General features: G+C 36.2%; 1 protein-coding gene across 1 annotated transcript in view; it reads left to right on the top strand.

The window, feature by feature from the left end:
* Nucleotides 1-19,832, top strand: part of LOC149419610 (spondin-2-like) — a 572,700-nt gene that overhangs the window by 162,719 nt on the left and 390,149 nt on the right. The window lies entirely within an intron of this gene.

The raw sequence follows: 19,832 nt of genomic DNA on the forward strand, positions 1-19,832 counted from the left end.
TACCCAAATGTGTATAGTTATGTTTAAAAGTAAAAGAAAATTATGTTTGTGTTTTTTCTGCAAGCGTAACGTAAGGCTATGTTATCACGTAATAGATAGAGTTAACTAAATTATTTTATGAATTTACACTTTTTGCAAGTTATGCTTTAAAATATGAATACGAATTATTTATTTGCGCCTGTACAGACGCAATATGAATTTGAATAAATAGTTTTGTCCGTCAATTCAGGAAAGATTCGAAAGAACCCTACCCTGATGAATAACAGTGATGCATTGATCAGGCATAGGAAGGATGAAAGTAGGTACAGCAATAATTTTATACCTGTTGTGCCGTGGGTATTTAAATAAATTTAATTATAAGAATGAGATCTCTCTGGCGTATGTGTAGTAAAACCACGTATAATCTTGTGAGAAATGCGAAAATTCGCAAAGAATATTTAGAGATTGTAACATTTAATCTTACCTGTATTGAATATTTCTCACAAAGGAACTCAAGATATATGTAGGTAGATTAAATGCTTGCACCAGTAATAAAACTCTTATAACAAATATAAGATTTATTTTATAAAATGCGGTTTCTAAACACATAGCTCTAGGAAATAATAAAAGAAACAAGAGACTCAATATAAAGGTTATATCTCAAAGCGTGTCGAGACAGAAATGCTCGATAGTTAAAATGCAAGTCATGTCAGTTGAAGATTTTACAAAGAATAAATGATGCTATAAGAAATAAATGGGCGCCAGCTCAGAATTAGATAATTCTGAACAAATTTATAAATTATCAGTGTAATCCCTAATAAACTAAAAATATGTCAATCTCAATTTAAAGGGCCTCTTACGTAAATTCAGGGTTCGCCAAGGTCAGCAAGTATTTCAGAACGTCTCGTGCCTTCGGGACTCGAGCCAACACTGACGAACCAAATCCAAACGATGCGCACTTCAGACTCGAACGCCAAACAAGACGGCAACTTGAGAATCTGAATGTCAGTCCGGTAGGTACTTTAACGGGCGAGACTGCTACAAGATATTGAAAGAAGGATACGTGACCAAAAAACTGCCCAAAGAAGCGAAGCTAGCAGTCCACAATGGATTGCTGGTTCCTACCCTGATGCCATACATCGGTGAGACATTAAACTGGAAGATGAAGGATAAAAGTAGACTTAATGCTGTAGAAATGCGATCCCTGAGGAATTTGTGTGGTAAAACCATGTGTGAGAAATACAAAGGTCCGCAAATAATGCATGGCTGATTTAAAGTAATGAGTAAGATTAAGAAAGGGACGCTTATATGTTTTGGGCATGTAGAACGATTGCACGAAATAAAGTGTGAGAAGAACATATGACGCAAATGTGAATGGCAGAAGAAGTCGGAGATGCCCGAGGAAGACATGGCACGATCAAGTGAACGAACACTTGAGTCGGGCCTTAATATCTTTGCACACGGCAACCAGTACCTAGAAGGAAGCCTTTTTTCTTCATCTTAGCAATCGTATTTAAAATTATCTTATATCTTATACAAGGGTTTTTTACGGTAAAAATATTTTTTAAGTTTTTATAAATTTCTGAAAAAGTCCAATCTTCATACACACCAGATTGATCGAAATACGTCATTTTTGATGCCGCTAAAACCAACCTTACACATCTCATTTATATATTTTCTACCGTGATGAAGTAAGTCGGTAACTGGGAATAAAGTTTCGAATTACTAACAGTCCTGGGAAGTGCTAACGGTTACTATCCGACTCCAGCCAATCATTCCAGTTAACATGTTCACTGACAACTCCGCCATTTGGCGGAGTTCAAATGTCTCGAGAAACTCCGCACTCGCCAATTGGCGTGCGCGCCATTACAACTTTCGATGCTTTGCGTAAATCCGGCTAGGTTTTTAGGCTGGCCCACTTCTTAAAAGAATATTAAAAAAAGTGCGAACGCGATTTATGACCACATATACTTATTTTAAAGTTACAGAGTGTTGAATATGAATGACGGACCTTTCCAAGTTTACATTTCGGAGTTTTCCAAGCCATCTCTATCCAAGAACAAGTCTATAGTTATAGTGTCTGAAAGAGAGAGCACGAAAACTTTGCATAATATAGTTGTAAATTATGAATACTTGGAGCAGATGGATGAGTTTGTGTATTTGGGATGTTTGTTTACGAGCGATGGAAAGGCTTATAGAGAAATTGTAAGAAGGTAAATGCAGGTGACTCAATTAAAGGAGGACTGAACGCGATTGGTGCTAGTAAAAAATTGTCCAAAAATTGTAAAACTATGTATGATCGTTTTAGAGATATGGAGATCCGCAAATACTCGTAATGCAAGGCTGAAGTAAGCGTACTGAGTAATATTAAGAAAGTGATGATGAGGTTTAAGCATGTAGAACTAATAAATGAAGAAAGGAGTTTTATGAGAATAAATGACCGGTCGGTGGCCGAGTTGACATCACGTTTTGGTCCCACCCAGGAGTAGTGTGTTCAATTCCTCGGCTGGCTAAGTACTCCATCACAACACAAGCAACATTTTCAACTTAATGTGGTGGTAGTAGGAGATTTTCAAATATCGTCAGGTTATTCGTTACCCGGGAATGTTTGTCTTTCTTTTTAAAAAAATTAAAATTAAATTAAATTAAATTACGCAAATGTGAACGGTCGAAGAAGTTGAAAACCCCCGAGAAAGACATGACACGATTAAGTGAATCAGATTCTGAAGTCGGGCCATTTCCAGAGAATAATAGAAGAGTATGTGTAAGACGATATATGAACGGAAATGAGGCAAGATGTGTGTGCCAAGACAGAGTTGATTGTTAGTCCGCTAAATCCTGCCGATCCTGTCAATCCTGCCAATTCTGCGGAGAAACGACGTGATGGCTGTTAGTTAGTTTTAATTGATTTTTTTTCACAAATAAGCTTTCATTCTACAGCAATGTAACAGCGAATTATTAATAAGACAATTATTTTGCTTCAATATATTATTTGGAGTTATAATAATTTATGATCTTATTATTTTTATACCATATTGAAGTACCGGTTGTGTCCATTGGTAATTGGAAAAGGGTAGTTAATCTAACGTTGTATCGAAACTAGATTACATTTTGTTTCGAAGGTGATTACTGATTTTTTTTCTCAGATACTGTTTGTTACTGCAATTGGTTTTGACTACTGGATACGTTTTCTTATTCAATTCTGTGTTATTTAGAATTAAATCCATTTTCTTACGTTTAAAAGCTTTTAATTCAAATATTGTACCAATACAAATTGAAGCCACAAAACTGCTAGAAGGCATCGCTTAAAATAATATTTGTCTGTGATTTTAAATTTGTTTCAGTAAACTCGGTTTTTTAAAAATTTACGTGTATTTTTTTAAATCGTAACTATTGTGTTAAGAATTCGGAGAAGCTATAAAAAAACTACCTTTAATCAAAATAATATTTAACAGAAAATTATTTTAACTGTCGTTTTTAAGTAGAGATTAGAAAGTCAAGAATTACGTATATCACGAAAAAATAATTAAAGTATATCAAGAAAAAATATTTATGAAAATATTTTTAAAAAGTTGCTACTGTAATATTCATAATCTAATCTGTAATAAATGTCTATCCGTGGATATTTCTTCTTGATGATCGTCCTTGTTTTATTGTGTTATTCACATAAATTTTTAGCTTCATGAAACCTATAATACAAAATTACAAAATATATACATATAATTACAAAATCCTCTATTTTCCACGAATCTGTGCCAGTTTAATAAATACTTAGGTACGTATATTTTAGTAATTACTTTTCATATTTAGTTTTTGATTAAATTCATGTTACGATAATGTGAATTTCGAGGCTGTTAATTTTCCATCATCTCAAGTTAATTGAAATCTTTAATCTAAATATCAGCGACTATGTTCACCAAGTGAGCAAACTGACGAAAGTAAATAGTCACCCGAGGCGAGACAACTCATTGGCTGCAATCTGCTGGGCCCATCTCGCGCTTCTCCCTCACCATCTCCAGCATCCCGCAACACCCAGTTGTAGGTCGGTCGGTCGGGACTACACATTAAAACATCCCATTATTATCGAGGACTTGAGCGCAGAACATTCTGAATTTTCGCGTTACAAATTACTCCGACATCCAAAGTTTCCAGAGTGCGACAGAGGAGGACTGACTCGCCAGGTAATAAAATTGTCCGATGTAGAAATATTCAACGATATCAGTATTTTGGTCATCCAAAGTGGTTTGCTATGCTTGGTGATTTAGCAAGGATGCCCGAGTTCATAGGGAGAGGTTTGTTCAGGTCTTGGCGGCGTATGCGTATACCTCTCGATTATAGACTCTCTCGACTCATCGCCTTGCACCGCAGTGGTGGGGATGGATTCATAAGTCCGTCACTCCTGCACACCAACACAGTTCACAGATTCCTACCAACCCTTCATGCATAGTCTGTAAACACGCCAAACATTTTTAAATGCGATATGCGACTGATTCTTGAGTTCAACAGCTCTGCTGCCGATTTGTCGGCTTCTGTGTTTTCTCCCTCCTACAACATCGGTATCCTCAAGACCCATTCTCACTTCTATCTCTTCAAAAAGGCTCTCCACATAGCATATCCAAATATGTGGTATGCCCTGAGGAAAAAAATATTTTCCTTTAAGGCCTCTAGTGTTGAGTTGTGTAAAAAAATTTTATCCAGAACTTTCTCTTCTTCCTTTCATTGTAAATACCCTCTAACCAGCATCCTCAAAGATGATATAGATCCTAAGGGAAATAATTTTCCTCAAGGGCTTCTGTGTGGAGTGTGGACTTATGTTAAAAAACGTTTTCCTTCCCAGATTTCCTCTCCTTTAAAACTCCCTCCACAAAACATCCCCAAATATGATACAGGCCGAATTATTGCCCATCTTTTTTGTTTAAAAAAATTAAAATAAAGTACAAGAAAATTAAAATAGCATTATTCCTTTGGATACATTTGACTGCGTAATGTATACATGTAATTTAGTAGGATTTAACCTTGCGTGTATCCTAATCCACCCCTGCTCCACTCAAGTATAGGTTGCCCCCTATTCCCACCAACTTATGTATTAAATGTGCCCCCTACACAACTTATGTATTAAATGTGAAATGTGCCCTAAACGGGCCGCCCCGCCTCGCCCCGCCTCGCCCCGCCTCGCCCCGCCTCGCCCCGCCTCGCCCGGGGTTCACATCCCGCATTAACCTACTTCGTGATTTCCTCTCAAGGGGAGATTATTTCTAACACACATTTATTTTATTTTAAACCGACTTTTCCGAACTTTTTCCTTCAAAGAAATAACGAAAAAGCTCTCCAGAAAACATCACCTGGTTTAGCTGGAACGCTATTGTCGGCTACGAATTCTGAAACTCTCTTGTGGAAGCTGTTTTTGCTTTTGGAAAAGATGATATATTTTATATACTCCTTTCTTGAAAGGCACTTCTGAGGACTGCGGAGTTTGACATTTATGTGGTTCTGTCAAACAGAGAAAAGTATTTCGATTTATATACTGAAAACATTTTTTTTGCGAATCTCTTCTTAACGATATGAAATCTCTTCACGGGTGTGATAAAAGATTTTTTATGTAGTATTTATTTATTGTTATCACTTTTAATTTTAAAGAACTCCATTTTTTATTTAAAGTTTTTCTTTTACGTACATTTAACTAGTTGAAGTCTCCGACGCAGCCCGGGCTTATTTAATATTTTTTTTGACAATGACAATAAGACTATGAAGGCTCCAGATGGTTGAAGGTAGTGGGGAGAGAGGGAAATGGGAGGAAGAAGGTTGGGAAGAATCTGGATTTTCAGATCTGGTCACCAAAAAATACAGAATTCAAACGTTTATTTATGAAAAAGTTCTGATTGTGTAAGTATTATTATTGCGCGAGGCAGCTGTTTCGCCTTCTTAAATATATAAATATATATATATATATATACAGGGTGTATCGGCACTAACCCGACAAACTTTAACCAGCTATTCCTTAGCACATTTGGAGTAAAAAATGTTATGTGCACTTTGCTGTCCGGTAACGTTTTTTTTTAATAAAAAATTAATTAAACATATTTTCACCACATGTCACCACTGTTTTATCCTTTGTCAAAATTTGAAAGCAACATCGCAACTCTCGCGTGTTGCTGCGAACGAAGCCCGTATTACATAATCCAGTACCAGAAAAGAAATATTTTATTTAACAATAATGATTATTCACATTTTTCGTATGCGAATCACTGATTGTCTTCTTGTATTGTACACATCAGTTTTATTTTTGTATCTAAATTGTTTCACCTCTGGAATGCTTTGGTTTCACCTCTTACGCGTTTCACGTATTAAATAGTCTAATTTTGAAACTAAGAAACTAATTAGTAGATTTCCTGAATTTATAATCGAAGTCCAATAATTCTGAGCACTTTTAAAAACAATTTTCCTCACTTAGGTACTTATCAATAATAATAATTGGATTATTTGAACAGCGCCGTTGTTTTTTAAATCACCGTAAGTGCTCTGTCAAAATGTTACTTGCTAGGCTATCCTACAACGTATATTTTTTAATAAATTTAGTTATTTACAACTTCGCGGAATGTGATTTATGAATATTATTGCTTATGTTAAAAGCCTTCCAGAATTACCGGAATATAACGAGCAGCTTGACACACTTAAGTTTATTTCCACTAATTTGAAGGTACAAAGAATGTATAGTTTTAAAAACAATCCCGATGAATCAAAAAACGGTTCATATAAAACTGCTGCGCAACACACTGAGACAAAGGAAAGCACTCACACAAACGTCATGACTGCATTGGATTGACCACCTGCAAATGAATGCTGCCAGATTGCTAATTTATTTAAACAATAATTATTAAATTTTATTTAAAATATCGCAATTTTTTTAAAAAATCGACAATAAATTACAACTATAATTTAAAAAAAATATTCTTAACCCCACGCTTTTTCGTAATTGATTAATTAATTCAGAATTTAAACGTTGCTTGAAATGACTAGCCGTATTTGGTGACCAGATCTGAATATCCAGGTTCAGAATTTAAACGTTGCTTGAAATGACTAGCCGTATTTGGTGACCAGATCTGAATATCCAGGTTTAGAATTTAAACGTTGCTTGAAATGACTAGCCGTATTTGGTGACCAGATCTGAATATCCAGGTTCAGAATTTAAACGTTGCTTGAAATGACTAGCCGTATTTGGTGACCAGATCTGAATATCCAGGTTTAGAATTTAAACGTTGCTTGAAATGACTAGCCGTATTTGGTGACCAGATCTGAATATCCAGGTTCAGAATTTAAACGTTGCTTGAAATGACTAGCCGTATTTGGTGACCAGATCTGAATATCCAGGTTTAGAATTTAAACGTTACTTGAAATGACTAGCCGTATTTGGTGACCAGATCTGAATATCCAGGTTCAGAATTTAAACGTTGCTTGAAATGACTAGCCGTATTTGGTGACCAGATCTGAATATCCAGGTTTAGAATTTAAACGTTGCTTGAAATGACTAGCCGTATTTGGTGACCAGATCTGAATATCCAGGTACTTCCTCACCTTCCACTCCTTCCCTTAGCCATAAAACTTACCCCAATTCAACATAAAAATTGTTTAAATTATCGGATGTAATGAAATGCATAATAATTAGACCCCAAAATACTTAATTATTCAGGGAAATAAACCCCTGAGTCATCAGTTGGAAATACCAACGACATTAAGTGAAATTAACAATGCAATAATCCTATTATTGCATTGTTTAAAATTTCACTTAATTATTAGCATTAGCAAATAATATTGGGATTAGCAAATAATAATTTACGACAATTTACTCGGAAATCAATAAAGCCAGAATAATAAAAAAAGAAAGTTATCACTTACGTCGTCTGTAAGTGGCTTTACCAAAGTTTGATAATGCCGTCAGAAGGTGAAACAGCTGTCACGCGTAATAATAATTACAACTAGCAGAACTTGTTTATAAACACACTGTTTTTATAAATTTTTTAATAAGACTGTTAAAATAAAAAAAATCTCTAAATTGAAATGGAGTTCTACAAACTAAACTTAAAATCAAATAAATTTATTGCGAAGGTTCAAAGTACTGTACTGTAATATTATATTAAATAATTTTTACGTGTTTAATTATTGTTTAAAGTCAGATTAAAGCGATTAAAAAACCCACCTGGCAATTCTTATTCGAGTTTCGTTGTTTTTACGTATTGGCGCGCTTACAAGCATCAGTCGTCTCATTTTTAACCATTAATATTTAGTGTGTAGGAAAGAGAGAAGACGCTTTTCGACACACTTGTCGAAAAACTTGTTGAATGCCGACGGGCATACTCTTCTACAGATTTTATTAAATATTGATATGTAGGTAATATTGATGTGTAAATGAATGACATTGTGAGAATTTTACCAATAAATAATAAATGAAAATGCGGACATGTAGTTTATGTTAATTTTTTTATTGGAGCATTTGTTCGAAGTGACTACCATTATTTTCGATGCAAGCGTGTAGTCTTGTTATATTTTGATTATTTAAGTTTGCAGGATTTGCTTTAATTTCTGCAGCGGCTTCCATCACTCGTTCGAGCAGTTGCTCTCTTGAGGCTATTGGCTTAGCATACACTTTTTCCTTGAGAGCCCCCCACAGGTAGTAATCCAGGGGGGTCAGGTCGGGTGATCTTGGTGGCCAAGCAATGGCCGGACTTCCACGGCCTATCCAACGACCAGGAAACTCGACATCCAAGTAGTTCCGCACGGCAATCGAATAGTGTGGTGGGGCTCCATCGTGCTGGAACCACATTCTCCGTAGTAATTCGAGGTTCACATCTTCCAGAATCTCGCCCAGTTGCACTTGTAAGAACTCCAAATACATCGGTCCATTTAGTCTGGGAGGCAACTCGATTGGACCGAGTATTTGATTTCCCAGGATTCCTGCCCACATGTTGATGGAAAATCTGTCCTGGCTCGACGACTCCCGAACAAGCTTGGGGTTTTGTTCAGCCCAATGGTGCAAGTTGTGCACATTTAGCACTCCTGTTTTAGTGAACTGTGCTTCGTCGGTAAACAATATGTTTTTCATGAAGTCTGCATCTCTTATGACATTATGCAGCATTCTTCTGCAGTACACGACTCTGGAAAAGTGGTCATTCTCCATGAGGCCTTGGCAGCGCCTATAGTGAAAAGGTTTGAGCCCGTGCTTCTTCAGAACTCTCCATACCGCCATGTGTTCCCTGTGTCCTATCATCAGAGCGACCCGACGCACGGACAGCGTGGGGTCTTCGGTAATTAAGTTCAGGATTCTCTCCTCAACTGCCACAGGAACGATGTTGTGTCCTCCGCCGGCGCCTTCAATCCGTCCGATGCCACAGTCACGCAATTGTTGATACATCTGAAACAAAACAACAAATAACAACTGCTTTTATTATTCAGCTCAGTAATAATGTCAAATAAACAATCGCGGGCTTTTTCACTCATTTTATTTTTAAAGAACACTTATTTTAGGCACATATCAGAAAACTTACGTTTTCTCTTCATTTATTTCATTTTTTTATAGTAAAATGTATAACAAAGTGTTTTAAATTATAATTTTCTTAACTAGGTACGGTTGATATCTTGGATTCACAGGGGTGAAATTGAATTCAAGTAATTTAAATAATCCCATGGTGAGAAAGGGAGTGAATTCAATTGCAGTGAATGATGCATTTATTAGAGATTAAAATTAATTAACTTTTTAAAACGCCGTTTAGTGACCACTGAACACAAATCACCTAAAGTACAATTTACATTTTTAAAGTTGGTGGCCCCTTGTTATGTTTTTAATGTTCCCAGTTTAAATTTCAAAAGCGCTTTTTGGCATTATCAATGAATGTAAATAGTTTCAATAAACAATTGATAGGGTACAAACCTGGACAAAGGTAGCATGGTGTGGGACGCGTCTTCCAGGAAACCTCATGCGATACTCCCTTACGGCTGCTCGTGAATTTCCATTGCAAAATCCATAAACAAAAACAATATCTGCTTGCTCGGCAGGTGGATAATTGAGGGGCATATTTCAACAGTAAAAACTTAGATAACAAAACAAAAACGAAACTAGAAACTTGATGACATGCGAACTCCCAAAACAGCACTGACCACTGATACGAGACGGGGTGGCGGGAACCACACGGGACTTGAGACAGAATATGTGTGAAAGAGATGACAGTAGCGCGGCGTTGCCAATTATTTTACCCCTATACTGTGGGCAGTAGCGGAGTGTGGAAATTTTATTTATTTTTTGTTTTTAAAAGAAAAAAAATGTTACCGGACAGCAAAGTGTACATAACATTTTTTACTCCAAATGTGCTAAGGAATAGCTGGTTAAAGTTTGTCGGGTTAGTGCCGATACACCCTGTATATTGTCCTCTTCCCGTATTATGTTGATCCAGTAAGAAGTTGTTAGACTAAGTTGATCCACCTTTAACACCATATAACTTGGCTATTATGGAATACATCTGAATGAATTGACAACAGTGGTACAATAATTATCAATGTTGCCAGTTTGCCAGAAAAACCATTTGATATACTGTTAATAAAATTTTCAAAATTTGTATGGAAATCGGATGCATAATTTATGTTGATCTACCCAAATTGGCATACTTATGTTGATCTCATATATATTGATCTATTCCCGTAGTATGTTGATCCAGGTAAGAAGTTATTAGACAAAGTTGATCTGTGTCCCTATATATGGTTTTACTAAATGAACCAATCAAGGGGCAATCGGTGGACTGTTCATCACAAGGTTTTATGTGATTCCGTAATCTTTTGTGATATTGAACTCAAAGTATTAGTCTCTAGAGTCGAATATCGCATGAAATGACTGTGAAATGGTACCGTTTCAAATCAAAATGACGTGTGTTGCTTGAATTGTTTATAAGAAATGTATGCGTATTTAGATCGAAACGAAAATTTCGCAAAAACAAATCCATAAAAAAATCATAACTTAGCAGGGGTACACGGGTTCATAGGGTGAGGTTTGTCTAGGTCCTGGCGGCGGATGCATTTTCCCATCTACTGCGTGGCGGGCCGGATCGAAATAAACTGGTTGAGGGATACCTTTCGACCACAAAAATCCAAAATGGCGGCAAAAGGAATAATGTTATGTAGGAAATTTTGAACCTGTATCTTTTACCATCTCTCCTGATTACGCTTCGTGACTTAGTAGGGGAGGCCGGGTTCTTGGTTATAATGGGTAATTAATGGATGGTTGGACGCGGTTGGAGCTAACTAAAAACTGTCCAAAGAAGCGAAGCTAGCAGTCCACAATGGAGTGCTGGTACCTACCCTAATATATGGAAATGAGGCATGGAATTGGCAGAAGAAGGCTGAAAGTAGACAGAATATGATGCCATGCCTCACTTCCATATATTAGGGTAGGTACCAGCACTCCATTGTGGACTGCTAGCTTCTTTGGACAGTTTTTTGCTATCTCCAACCGCGTTCAATCATCCATTGATTACCCATTTTAAATAATTACCCATTATAATCAAGAACCCGGCCACCCCTACTAAGTCACGAAGCGTAATCAGGAGAGGTGGTAAGAAGTTCAAAATATACCATATAACATTATTCCTTTTGCCGCCATTTTAGATTTTTATGGCCAAAAGGTATCCCTCAACCAGTCTCTTTCGATCCGGCAAGTCCACAATGGAGTGCTGGTACCTACCCTAATATGTGGAAGTGAGCATGAAACTGGCAGAAGAAGGCTGAAAGTAGACTGAATACTATAGAAATGAGATCCCTGAGGCATATGTGCGGTAAAATCATGTATGACGAAATGTGCGTATGCTGTGTCTATTCTAGGGGTATTTTATTAGAGCCTGTTTATATATGAACGGGTCGTTTCTCCAACTCGTTTTATCGTAAGTCGGCTCGCATGTGGAACGAGCTATCGGCATCTGTTTTTCCTCCTCCATATAATCCGGGCGTCTTTAAGACCCGCATTAATAAATTCATTCCTACAGACCCTACCTTAACCCGCCCCATAACGCTGCCCAACTGGGTGGCGACATAGTTTCTCTGTATTTAACGTGTAAAGACAGGGGCGCTCTAGTGAGATGTGTCACATAAAAAAGTCATACCTCCGAATTTGAATATGGAGACATACAAAATGATCTATATTATAAGTTATAACCAATGAATTCACACAATTTTTATCGATTATCACTTTTTATTAGGATTTTAAAAAAATCGTAAACTTTATAATCACATAACTCTTGAAAAGAAAGTCCCAATGATTGGCATAAATCATTCAAATCGAATAAACATTATTTTTTAAATATTAATATTCTGTTTAAATTATTGTCACATCTTACCGGAAATCGTTATATTTTAAAGTTCTCTAAATAAAATTAAATCTTCTTATTTAAAAGAATTATCTCACATTTAATATTATTTAAACAATATGACCGGAAGTCGGCATCTTTCAGTGGAATATACTAAAAAAACACCACAAGGTGGTTACAAATGCAATTATATTTAATCAATTTTTTCGATTATATTTTATGTGAAGAATTTTTCACAGAGGCCCAATGAATATTAATGAAATACAATTAAATCACTTGCTTCATCGGTAGAGGAGACCAAAGCCAATTGAACCAATTTGACTTTAACATTTTCTACGTCTTGCATATAAAGTTTACGAAAAAAATACTTATAATCAACGTCAGACAATTTAACTGCCCACCAAATTCGTATATGATTTTTTTTCAATCTCATATAAATTAAGCTATATTCTCATAAACCAATTGAGTGAAATGCTGCAATGACCCCGACCCCGGGGTTAGTATTAGTTTAATTTAGTTAGGATTAGTTTAAACTTACTCTTCAAAATTTCATTTTTTTTTAACGTAATACACTATATATCCTCAAGAAAATCTGTTTAATCACGAACCGTAACTACTTGATGTAATAAAAAAAGAAAAACAAATATATGTTAATATCATAGTTTGCTTTAATCTCGATAAAAACAGAAGAAGAAAAAGTTTTTTTTTATGAATGAGATAAAACTTTACCCCAAACAACGTGTAAATATATTAATTAAAATCAAAATATAAACTTCACATTAGGAAAGAGGACAACGAACAAATAATTACATTGACTAAGTGTTACGGACGGACATGCACTTGAGCAAGACTTGGGAGCTGTACTCACAGAAACTTTAAAAAAACTTGGGTTTATTTGTAGTACGGGGTCAATTATTATTATTATTATTATGTAATGAGCAGGCAGCATTCTGCTGATGCGCTCATATCTGATTTTACAACAAGTTTGACAGTAATTGAGTTGTACTGGTATAATTATCCCCCGAAAACATTAAAACGGAAACAATATAAACTACTTTTTTAAAAGAAAGACATACATTCCCGGGTTTCGAATAACCTGGCAATATTTGAAAATCTCCTACTACCACCACAGTCAGCTGAAAATGTTGCTTGTGTTGTGATGGAGGACTTAGCCAGCCCAGGAATTGAACACACTACGCCGCGCCTGGGTGGGACCCAAACGCGATGTCAACTCGGCCACCGACCGGTCTAAAATATGACAGAGATCGCTCCAGTGGATAAGTAATAAAACGTAGTTTATAGGCAGTTTATAAAAAAAAAATTGTCTAAAGAAACAGATACATTTTTAAAACAGTAATAAATAAAGTACATTCTGGAATCGTTAATAAGTCGTTTTGAAATATTTAGCCGTGTTAAGTAATCAATAGTATCCGGAAACGCGGTGGCAAAACGTGGAATTCCATAGCCGTTTTTAATTTATTAAAAATATTTATAAAATCAAAGACAAAACAATTAAATGTATTCTAATCAGGGTGTCGTTATAACAAAAGAACGCCGGCATGGATATATCGCGGCGCGGGCGGCCACGCAGCTGCATTATCTTAACAACGAAGTTTAGGTCTGATCAAATTCACAATAAAGTATTATTTTGTAACGAAATTAGTTTTAATACAGAGAATATCCAAATAAACCTTTTTTGTGTATAAAAACATATCGGCTTCTTTGTCTGGATGTGGTGTGATTTGATTTGTATTTTTTTATGAAACATTATTATGAAGCATCGAAGAATTATCAATATTTAAATAAAAAAATATTGAAGTGTTTTACGCTCTCCTCTAGCTGGTATTAGTATAACATGCACGTGTTCGGTTCTAGACAAACTGTGAAAGAAATCAGCTTCTCATTGGGTGGTCATGTAAAATGAGTGTTATTCATTGATGTATTAATGTCACATGTTAGTCTGCTATTGTTACAATAATATTGAAATTTCGCCATTTTGCCGTGCTAAAAACACTTTATTCAACTTCTCGAAATTAGCTGTAGATTTTTAGTTTTGAATTCCACACCAGAGTCCCAACTGCTCCCGTCTGGAGCCAGTGAGACTATGGCATCCTCAATTGGGGTTGTTGTGAGACTGAAGATATTGTGAACCTCGAAGGAGATGAGGAAGTTGGGAGAGTACTTGGCTCTTCAGATCTGGTTGCCAAACACTAATTGTAAAATAGTACAAATTAATTTTAGTAAAATTTATTTGAGCCCGCGACCTTCGGATTGCTAGTCGATAGCCTTACCCCTCGATAACGGAGGCCGTCATTTAGGAACGTTTTAAATTATGTTTTACATTTGAAAGTAGACGTTTATTACAATTTGGGAGGAGGGTATGTGCACCGCCGCCCCGGGAACCATTTATTGGATAACCTACACTTCTGCCATAGGTCTCCCCAAGTTGTTGGATATGTTTGGTGACTTATCAGGTGTGCCCGAGTTTATGGGGTGAGGTATGTGAGGGGCTTGGCGGCGGATGCGCCTGCCTAATAACTGCGTGGTGGGCCGGATCGATTAGTCCTCTTTCAACGCATCGCCTTGCAACGCAGTAGGAGAGTTGGATTCTTATGTATATCACTCAATCACACTGAACCCCAGATTACTACCCACCCATCATACCCATTTACTTCCCAGAACCCACTCTCCTTCCTTTCCTTCAAAATTCCCCCAACACAGCATTCACAAAGATGACATAGGCCCTGAGGGTTACGATTTTCCTCAGGGCCTCCTGAGTGGATATGTTGTAAAAAATAAAAGAAATAAACAACAATCTCGCTAAACGTTGACGGTGACCTATGGTAGGGGTGTTGGTTATCTAATAAATGGTTCCCGGGGCGGCGGTACACATAATTGTAATAGTTCTCGAGGGCTCTGATGTACAGACATTATGGCTCTTGTTGATTGACGAACATATACTAAAAAATCGTTGGTTGGAATCGTAGCTTGAAATGACTTTTGCCATGTTTAGTAATAAACAAATTAGAATAGATTTTTTAGCAATCATAATTTAAAATTTGTAAAATTTAATTCTCACCAATCTAATCGCCGCAATTTTAATAGGCACATATTATGGATATTACGCTTTGTTTCAACTTAATCATTACAAGAAACTTACGTCGGGAGAGATGGTAAAAGATACATTAAAATAAAATTTTATTCAATCAAAGTTCAAAATTTCTCTTTTAAAATGACCCAGACAAACCTCACCCTATGAACCCGAGCACCCCTGCTAAGTCACGAAACATAGTAAATGATGTATTAAATTTACAATTTTTGTTTAATCAAGTTCAAAAGATTTTTTTAGCATGGATTTGACGTTTGCGAAAGTTCCATTTCAATATAAATACTCGTGAGGCAGTCTATCCTCTGTAAGTATAAAGTCATTTTCATAGAATATGGATGTACTAACAGGATCTAAAAAGTACGACAACGCGCGCGAAATTGGCGGTTAAGTTACAACGCATGCAAGCCGTCAAGTTTGTCAGAAATATATAGATCAACAAAATAAATCGTGTAAAATGTATATGCGACCGAAAAATGGGCGTGGCTTACAGCTAAATCTCGATGACACAAGTTGATCTGTAGGGATTTACATATGTATGCCAGCTTGGGTAGTGGATCAACATATCCGGGGTGGATCAACAAATGCAAACGGATCAACATATACCTGGCGTACCGTCGCGCGAGATCAACATAGTACGAGAGGGGATAAATACAGGGTGTATCGGCACTAACCCGACAAACTTTAACCAGCTATTCCTTAGCACATTTGGAGTAAAAAATGTTATGTGCACTTTGCTGTCCGGTAACGTTTTTTTTTAATAAAAAATTAATTAAACATATTTTCACCACATGTCACCACTGTTTTATCCTTTGTCAAAATTTGAAAGCAACATCGCAACTCTCGCGTGTTGCTGCGAACGAAGCCCGTATTACATAATCCAGTACCAGAAAAGAAATATTTTATTTAACAATAATGATTATTCACATTTTTCGTATGCGAATCACTGATTGTCTTCTTGTATTGTACACATCAGTTTTATTTTTGTATCTAAATTGTTTCACCTCTGGAATGCTTTGGTTTCACCTCTTACGCGTTTCACGTATTAAATAGTCTAATTTTGAAACTAAGAAACTAATTAGTAGATTTCCTGAATTTATAATCGAAGTCCAATAATTCTGAGCACTTTTAAAAACAATTTTCCTCACTTAGGTACTTATCAATAATAATAATTGGATTATTTGAACAGCGCCGTTGTTTTTTAAATCACCGTAAGTGCTCTGTCAAAATGTTACTTGCTAGGCTATCCTACAACGTATATTTTTTAATAAATTTAGTTATTTACAACTTCGCGGAATGTGATTTATGAATATTATTGCTTATGTTAAAAGCCTTCCAGAATTACCGGAATATAACGAGCAGCTTGACACACTTAAGTTTATTTCCACTAATTTGAAGGTACAAAGAATGTATAGTTTTAAAAACAATCCCGATGAATCAAAAAACGGTTCATATAAAACTGCTGCGCAACACACTGAGACAAAGGAAAGCACTCACACAAACGTCATGACTGCATTGGATTGACCACCTGCAAATGAATGCTGCCAGATTGCTAATTTATTTAAACAATAATTATTAAATTTTATTTAAAATATCGCAATTTTTTTAAAAAATCGACAATAAATTACAACTATAATTTAAAAAAAATATTCTTAACCCCACGCTTTTTCGTAATTGATTAATTAATTCAGAATTTAAACGTTGCTTGAAATGACTAGCCGTATTTGGTGACCAGATCTGAATATCCAGGTTCAGAATTTAAACGTTGCTTGAAATGACTAGCCGTATTTGGTGACCAGATCTGAATATCCAGGTTTAGAATTTAAACGTTGCTTGAAATGACTAGCCGTATTTGGTGACCAGATCTGAATATCCAGGTTCAGAATTTAAACGTTGCTTGAAATGACTAGCCGTATTTGGTGACCAGATCTGAATATCCAGGTTTAGAATTTAAACGTTGCTTGAAATGACTAGCCGTATTTGGTGACCAGATCTGAATATCCAGGTTCAGAATTTAAACGTTGCTTGAAATGACTAGCCGTATTTGGTGACCAGATCTGAATATCCAGGTTTAGAATTTAAACGTTACTTGAAATGACTAGCCGTATTTGGTGACCAGATCTGAATATCCAGGTTCAGAATTTAAACGTTGCTTGAAATGACTAGCCGTATTTGGTGACCAGATCTGAATATCCAGGTTTAGAATTTAAACGTTGCTTGAAATGACTAGCCGTATTTGGTGACCAGATCTGAATATCCAGGTACTTCCTCACCTTCCACTCCTTCCCTTAGCCATAAAACTTACCCCAATTCAACATAAAAATTGTTTAAATTATCGGATGTAATGAAATGCATAATAATTAGACCCCAAAATACTTAATTATTCAGGGAAATAAACCCCTGAGTCATCAGTTGGAAATACCAACGACATTAAGTGAAATTAACAATGCAATAATCCTATTATTGCATTGTTTAAAATTTCACTTAATTATTAGCATTAGCAAATAATATTGGGATTAGCAAATAATAATTTACGACAATTTACTCGGAAATCAATAAAGCCAGAATAATAAAAAAAGAAAGTTATCACTTACGTCGTCTGTAAGTGGCTTTACCAAAGTTTGATAATGCCGTCAGAAGGTGAAACAGCTGTCACGCGTAATAATAATTACAACTAGCAGAACTTGTTTATAAACACACTGTTTTTATAAATTTTTTAATAAGACTGTTAAAATAAAAAAAATCTCTAAATTGAAATGGAGTTCTACAAACTAAACTTAAAATCAAATAAATTTATTGCGAAGGTTCAAAGTACTGTACTGTAATATTATATTAAATAATTTTTACGTGTTTAATTATTGTTTAAAGTCAGATTAAAGCGATTAAAAAACCCACCTGGCAATTCTTATTCGAGTTTCGTTGTTTTTACGTATTGGCGCGCTTACAAGCATCAGTCGTCTCATTTTTAACCATTAATATTTAGTGTGTAGGAAAGAGAGAAGACGCTTTTCGACACACTTGTCGAAAAACTTGTTGAATGCCGACGGGCATACTCTTCTACAGATTTTATTAAATATTGATATGTAGGTAATATTGATGTGTAAATGAATGACATTGTGAGAATTTTACCAATAAATAATAAATGAAAATGCGGACATGTAGTTTATGTTAATTTTTTTATTGGAGCATTTGTTCGAAGTGACTACCATTATTTTCGATGCAAGCGTGTAGTCTTGTTATATTTTGATTATTTAAGTTTGCAGGATTTGCTTTAATTTCTGCAGCGGCTTCCATCACTCGTTCGAGCAGTTGCTCTCTTGAGGCTATTGGCTTAGCATACACTTTTTCCTTGAGAGCCCCCCACAGGTAGTAATCCAGGGGGGTCAGGTCGGGTGATCTTGGTGGCCAAGCAATGGCCGGACTTCCACGGCCTATCCAACGACCAGGAAACTCGACATCCAAGTAGTTCCGCACGGCAATCGAATAGTGTGGTGGGGCTCCATCGTGCTGGAACCACATTCTCCGTAGTAATTCGAGGTTCACATCTTCCAGAATCTCGCCCAGTTGCACTTGTAAGAACTCCAAATACATCGGTCCATTTAGTCTGGGAGGCAACTCGATTGGACCGAGTATTTGATTTCCCAGGATTCCTGCCCACATGTTGATGGAAAATCTGTCCTGGCTCGACGACTCCCGAACAAGCTTGGGGTTTTGTTCAGCCCAATGGTGCAAGTTGTGCACATTTAGCACTCCTGTTTTAGTGAACTGTGCTTCGTCGGTAAACAATATGTTTTTCATGAAGTCTGCATCTCTTATGACATTATGCAGCATTCTTCTGCAGTACACGACTCTGGAAAAGTGGTCATTCTCCATGAGGCCTTGGCAGCGCCTATAGTGAAAAGGTTTGAGCCCGTGCTTCTTCAGAACTCTCCATACCGCCATGTGTTCCCTGTGTCCTATCATCAGAGCGACCCGACGCACGGACAGCGTGGGGTCTTCGGTAATTAAGTTCAGGATTCTCTCCTCAACTGCCACAGGAACGATGTTGTGTCCTCCGCCGGCGCCTTCAATCCGTCCGATGCCACAGTCACGCAATTGTTGATACATCTGAAACAAAACAACAAATAACAACTGCTTTTATTATTCAGCTCAGTAATAATGTCAAATAAACAATCGCGGGCTTTTTCACTCATTTTATTTTTAAAGAACACTTATTTTAGGCACATATCAGAAAACTTACGTTTTCTCTTCATTTATTTCATTTTTTTATAGTAAAATGTATAACAAAGTGTTTTAAATTATAATTTTCTTAACTAGGTACGGTTGATATCTTGGATTCACAGGGGTGAAATTGAATTCAAGTAATTTAAATAATCCCATGGTGAGAAAGGGAGTGAATTCAATTG

This window comes from Hesperophylax consimilis, chromosome 11, assembly GCF_061612785.1.
Source record: "Hesperophylax consimilis isolate HC1 chromosome 11, BYU_Hcon_1.0, whole genome shotgun sequence".
Taxonomy (NCBI): domain Eukaryota; kingdom Metazoa; phylum Arthropoda; class Insecta; order Trichoptera; family Limnephilidae; genus Hesperophylax; species Hesperophylax consimilis.